Source organism: Emys orbicularis, chromosome 13 (assembly GCF_028017835.1).
Source record: "Emys orbicularis isolate rEmyOrb1 chromosome 13, rEmyOrb1.hap1, whole genome shotgun sequence".
NCBI lineage: Eukaryota > Metazoa > Chordata > Testudines > Emydidae > Emys > Emys orbicularis.
In genome coordinates, this window is record NC_088695.1 from 14663370 (window position 1) to 14669369 (window position 6000).

Here is a 6000-nt window from a genome sequence, read left to right on the forward strand (position 1 = left end):
TGTTTAAAACTCTTTAATGTGGGACAGTGACTGGGTTATGTGGCTTAATCCCTGAAACATGTTGTTTAATATCCCTTCAAAATATGTTGTCAAAATTAATTATAATAAACCTGAATATTTGTCTTATCTAAACCTTATATGAATATTGCTACATTTTTGGTCTTCAAAGTCTAAATGTGTCAAGAAGTTCCACTGTCTAATTATGTTTCTTCTTCATGCCATCAGCACATGCATGGAACACCCTCCCAATAGTGGTTTACCAAACCATCAATCTCACCTTATGAAAATCCTACAGGAAGAAAGGGAGGAGGTCTCCACTGAGTGGGCTTCTTCATTTCTCTATTATGTTTTTGTGAATCTCTTCTTCTCTATAGACATGATACTGCAAGCACTTGAATGTTTAGACTAAATGGACATACCCCTACAGCCTGTCTTCATTCAGAACTCTAACTGAGGCTTACAAGACTTCCACATATAGACCACCTGCAGGACTGAATCTAATCAACATTATACACGATCCCCATCCTGCAGATAGAATCACACTCGTGCTAATAGTCGGTACTCACACATAATTTCAATAAAATTATTCATGTGTACAACATCTTCACAGGAGTAAAGTTCTTGCTGGATTGGGCATTATAAGCCTATTTATATGAGCATTTGTATTTTCACTAAACTTACCAAATTGAAAAGTGAGATCTGCAAGATGTTATTTAGGCCTGCACTTTCACAGGGCTCTGAATTCTGGGCACTGAGGAACAGACAGGAGCAGATCTTGAATACAGTGGAAATGAAAATGTAAAGATGGATACTTGGAGTTCCGTGGTTGGGCCATATTTGGAACGAATGAAGTAGGGGAAATGTGAAGTTGGTACCAGTTATAGAAAAGCTGAGGGAATCGAGGCATAGATGGTTTGTCCATGTGAAAAGAAAATCGGAAAAATATATAGGAAACAGGGAGTTAAACTTAGAAGTGTAGGGTAAGAGAAGAGTTGGCAGAAAACTAAAACTGGATGGGTGGATGTCATAATAAAGGATAGGATTAGCTGCAGAGTTTCTAAGGAATGGCATTCAAGACACACTGCAATGGATAAGAAGGAGGTGAAGAACCAACCCCGTATAGATGGGAGTAAGGCTAGAAGAAGATTTGAGTTAAGTAAGTGCAGCAAGAGGTTCAGACACTGTACTGCAAGAGTTCAATATAGAGTGCAAGAGTGCAAAACACTATATTGCAGATAGGACAACATCCTGTAACATCCTGAACAAACATTATTGAATTAAGTTTCACATCATTGGAGTTCATTGTATTAAAATTCAAATGTTTATGTACTTCTGTAGGATTGCATGGTGCTTCTCTAGGAGGAAGATGTGAATAAAGGAATTGCTGGGAGATATTGGGGAATTTTTGGGGATAATACATGTGAAGTGGATTATCAAGAAAATTGTTGAGGGTGAAGATTATGCAAATTACCCACCTAAAGTCCAATCTTTTGAAGCTACACTTTGAGCGGATACCCATTGTCTGTCTGATTACGTAGTCCAAGTCTCTTTAAAGAGCCCAACTGGAGACATCAATGATTGACAGAGGCAGGAGATATTCTTGGTCTGAGCTGAGATATGATGAACTTGAAACCACAGGAAAACCCCTGGTAGGCATTGAAGGACAGCTCCTGCCAGAGCCATGCACACCTACTTAATCTCATACTACACTAAAAGCTAAATTAATTTGGCTTCGCTCTTAAATTACAGGAACACAACCTGTCTGATTTGCATTCTCTTGGCCTGCCCAGATTCTCCTCTGTGTTCGTATAACTCTCAGTGTGGTTCCCCCAGTGTGATCCAGCCTGTTCAAACTGGTTCCAGTGCTCCACAAGGGCAGCAGACCTCAGCCTTTAAGGAACTGTTTCTTAATGACAAATAAGGCTACGCCTATGCTATGAGATAGAGGTGTGTTTCCCAGTTCATTGAGCTAGCATTCCAAAATTAGCACTAGTAGCGTGGGCAGCTGTGAGCAGTGGCATTGGCTCATTTCACAGAGTAATAATTTCAACTGAACCCCGTGGGTATGTATTTGGCAAAGCTAGCCATACCGCCACACACCACTGCCCATACGGTTTTATTACAGACTGGTTTTCAGTAGAATCAGGGGTACGCCAGGGATGTGATCTCTCACTTATGTTATTTAATATTCTGATAGGCTTCAATAAGCCTTGTCATTGGATAGTCTAAGTAGGAGGTATAATATTTAAATATTCATCTTTAGTGGATCTTGAATATGTGGATGATATTTCCTTACTTAGAGAGACTATTGACCAGCTACAGCTGCTGCTGTAAAAGCTGAGGAAAACTGCAGAATCTATGATGATAAAACCAAAGCCATGCATGCCTCCTATAAAATGGAAATGAATGACTTATGATGCTGCATGTAGATGGCAATGACATTGAATGGGTGAATATCTATCTGGGTAGTCAGTTGACAGCAGGAGGTCCTATATGAGAAGAAGTCATACGTCTGATTGGTCTTGCATCAATAGCATATCGGCATCTTCAAAGGCCTCTGTTTGGGTGGCAGGCAGTCTATGTGACAACTAAGAGAAGAGTGTTCAGCATGCTAGTGATGACAACTCTGTTATACGGAGCAGAAACATATTCATTAAAAATAGCTGAGGAGAGGAAACTAGACAGTTTTCAGGGTCAAAAGTTAAGAGTATTCTTAACATCCATTGGTTTGATTTTGTCACAAATGAGGAGCTACAGAGATAAACCCAGCAAGTTGCAGTCTTGTACCAGTTGAGAGGAAGATGACTGCAATGGTGGAGTCCTGTCTAATGTGCATAAGAAGGTGTACTTTTAATGAAGGTTTATAAATCTGAGGTCAAAAAGTGTAGAGTATGAGGCCAATCATGAATGAGATTGGAAGATGCAATTATGAGGAATTTAAGAAACCGAAATCCTCCCATACTGATTCTTATGGAAGCAAGAAGAGTTGCAAGGGACAATCCAAGATGGAAATCCATTCTATGTCCCACCATGGCTGCATTATAGTGATGTGTATCTGCTGCTGCTGCTGTGCCGCTAATATATATGCAATGTGAACAGCTTCAAGAGGAGAGCCTGAGGAAGCCCCGCCCTAACTACCTTACACCCCAGAGATTAAACACTTTCCTCAGAGATGGGAGACCTAGCTTCAAACCTCTGCTCCATGTCAGACAGAGAGGGAACTGAACGAGGATATCCCATGGCTGAGTGCCCTAACCACTAGGTTAGAGGTATGGGGGGATGCCAGGGTTCCACATGCTGAGTTTGTCAGTTTAGCCTTTTTTTCCCCACGGATGAAAATATTTGGCAAATAGGTTTCACATTTGCAAATTGTATGGGGGTCAATCAAAACTTTTGTTTGTTTGTTTAGTTTTTTGGTAAATAAACGATTTACCTCAAAATTTTGCCCAGCTCTATACAATACATCTCCTCCTTTGTCTCATCTCTTATTCTTTCCTGCCATCTTATCCAGTCTATTTGCTCATTTCTCATTCCTTAACCTATGTGTTTGCCTATTGATGATGTTCAATGATGGCTGGCTATTTTCCATGCTTTTTTCTCTTCCGCCTTCCTGTGGTAATGATACATTATAGCTAGGATCGTCAAAGGATTGAATGGGTGATAAAAATATTTGCTATTTGGGAGTCTAACTCCTTTGGCTGCTTTGAGAATCTGAACTTAAATATGTGTCTTTTTGATTGACTGTCACTGAGTTTGGATACCTAAATCCATTAGGCTCTTTTGATAATCCAAGTATCATTGCTCTCATTCTTACTCATGGTAGAGCGTAAGGGTTTAATCAGCACAGTGTTACTGGTAGCTTGTTACTATATGTAAAGCCTGATAGCCTGATATTCAGATGTGCAGAACAATGGAATAAAAGTCCCATTGAGTCGGAGTTTAAATGCCTTATGAACAAAAGTCCCATTAATTTTCTATCAGGTCCCTCTTTTCAAAATTACGTCACTGTGCTGAGGCAATGTTTGCTGGTCACATTCATTTCTTCTTTTTCTTGAAAAATCCTCAGTTATCAGAGAGGGAGCTGTGTTAGTCTGGATCTGTAAAAAGCAACAAAGAGTCCTGTGGCACCTTATGGACGAACGAAGTGGGCATTCACCCAAGAAAGCTTATGCTCCAATACGTCTGTTAGTCTGTAAGGTGCCACAGGACTCTTTGTTGCTTTTTGAAAAATCCTAATGATTTTAATAGGTAAGAATCCAGTTATATACTATAGATATTAAATAGTGTTTTCAACAAAATAGTCCAGAACAAGTGACAGGAAGATATAGAGAAGGAGAATCTTTTTATAAATTTGGTCACATGCCCAGCTATTGTAAATCAGCCATAGCTCCATTGGAGTCAATCTGCCAGTTCCCATGATGGTGTACCTCAGTTTGTAGCTGTGTTGAAGTCATAAGGCCGGATTAAAGTAACATTAGGAGAGAGAGAGAGAGAGAGAGAGAGAGACTGTTGGTTAGAGCCTTATCGGGAATGCAGAAGACCAAGTACCCAGTAACCCTGCTGCACTTCCTCTCTAATATTTGAGCTAGATTGGATCAGCTTCAAGAGAAGAGACTTAGGGAGCCCCACATCAGCCTGTCTGCTAATCGCAGCTGAGCAGGGTTTTTGTGAACACCAGTGGGGCCAGACTCTGCAATTTAGGTATCTAAAGTGGCAGTTAGGTGCCCAAGTCCTTTTGTGTATCTAGCCTATTTTGACTAATTAAAACACACAAATTCTATCCAGCTTCTCTGTTTATCTCTCATTGAATTCAGTATATTTAAAGCAGCATGTGAGTGCTGAGACCCCATGGCATGCCGCTCCCTTCCCCTGGCTTTTTTCCAGGGGCCGCCACCAGCAGTGCACGCCAGAGACTGCACCTGTGCTGCCCGGCATCCAGAGGAGCAGGGCAGCAGACAGGCACGGATGGACACCCCACCAGGGGAGCAGGCAGGCCTCCCCTACTGCGCACCCCCAGCCAGCCCCTCACCAGCCTGCCTCCTCCGGCAGCCTGCTGTGGCGCGCGGGGCCGCCAGCACCAGCCTCCAGCAGGAGTCCCGGAAGCTAGCAGGAGCCAGGCTTACCGGCTGGGAGAGCACACTGCAACCTGCGCCTCCAGAACTGCTCTTAAACAGCTCTCTCCCTCACAGCTTCTGCCCCCACAGTGGTCCTCCCCACAGGGAGTGCTGGATAGTGCTGGGCTGCCCGGCCCTGAGGCCCCCTGTAGTTGGGGGTGTGTGTTTCATTGTAAATTCGTCTCTGCAATGTGCCCGATGTAAGGAGAAAACCCTATTCAGCAGACCCTGAGAGTTGCCTTCCAGTTGCTGGTTCCAAGCTCCATGATCCCTTTCCTAGGGAAAACAATGTATTCCCAATGAAGGTTTACCTCCCTTGAGTTGCTGGCTGACTTCATGTCCACAAGATATGGCGTATTTGCCTCATAGAGGATGCCCTACCCATTGCACAGTGACCCAAAGAAATATTCACTGTATCTCGAAAGCTTGTCTCTTTCACCAATAGAAGTGGCCCAATAAAATATATTACCTCACCTATCTTGTCACTCAGATAGATAGATTAGATAGATGATGATGGAAGGATAAATGCCACACAGAGAGGAACAAAGAGAAATAATGCTGATAGTGTACGATGACATAACATATTATACAATCCACAATTATGAATAGCAATCACATGAGGAGATGTTCAGAAATGGACGGGGCAGTTTCTGATCTCTTGAAAAATGCACAGACCCATGTTGCTGGATTTCATTAGTCAGTCAAAGTTAGTGGTGAATATTGGCCTTGAGTTATTTGTGAAGTCCTCCTGATTTCTCTAAATGCTTTGACAAATAATTTGGATGGGCAATTTCTTTTACCCAGGGGTTGCTCAGGACCTGCTGATGCTGCATGTAGATAGCAACCACATTGAATGGGTGAATAGGTTTTTCTATCTGGGTAGTTG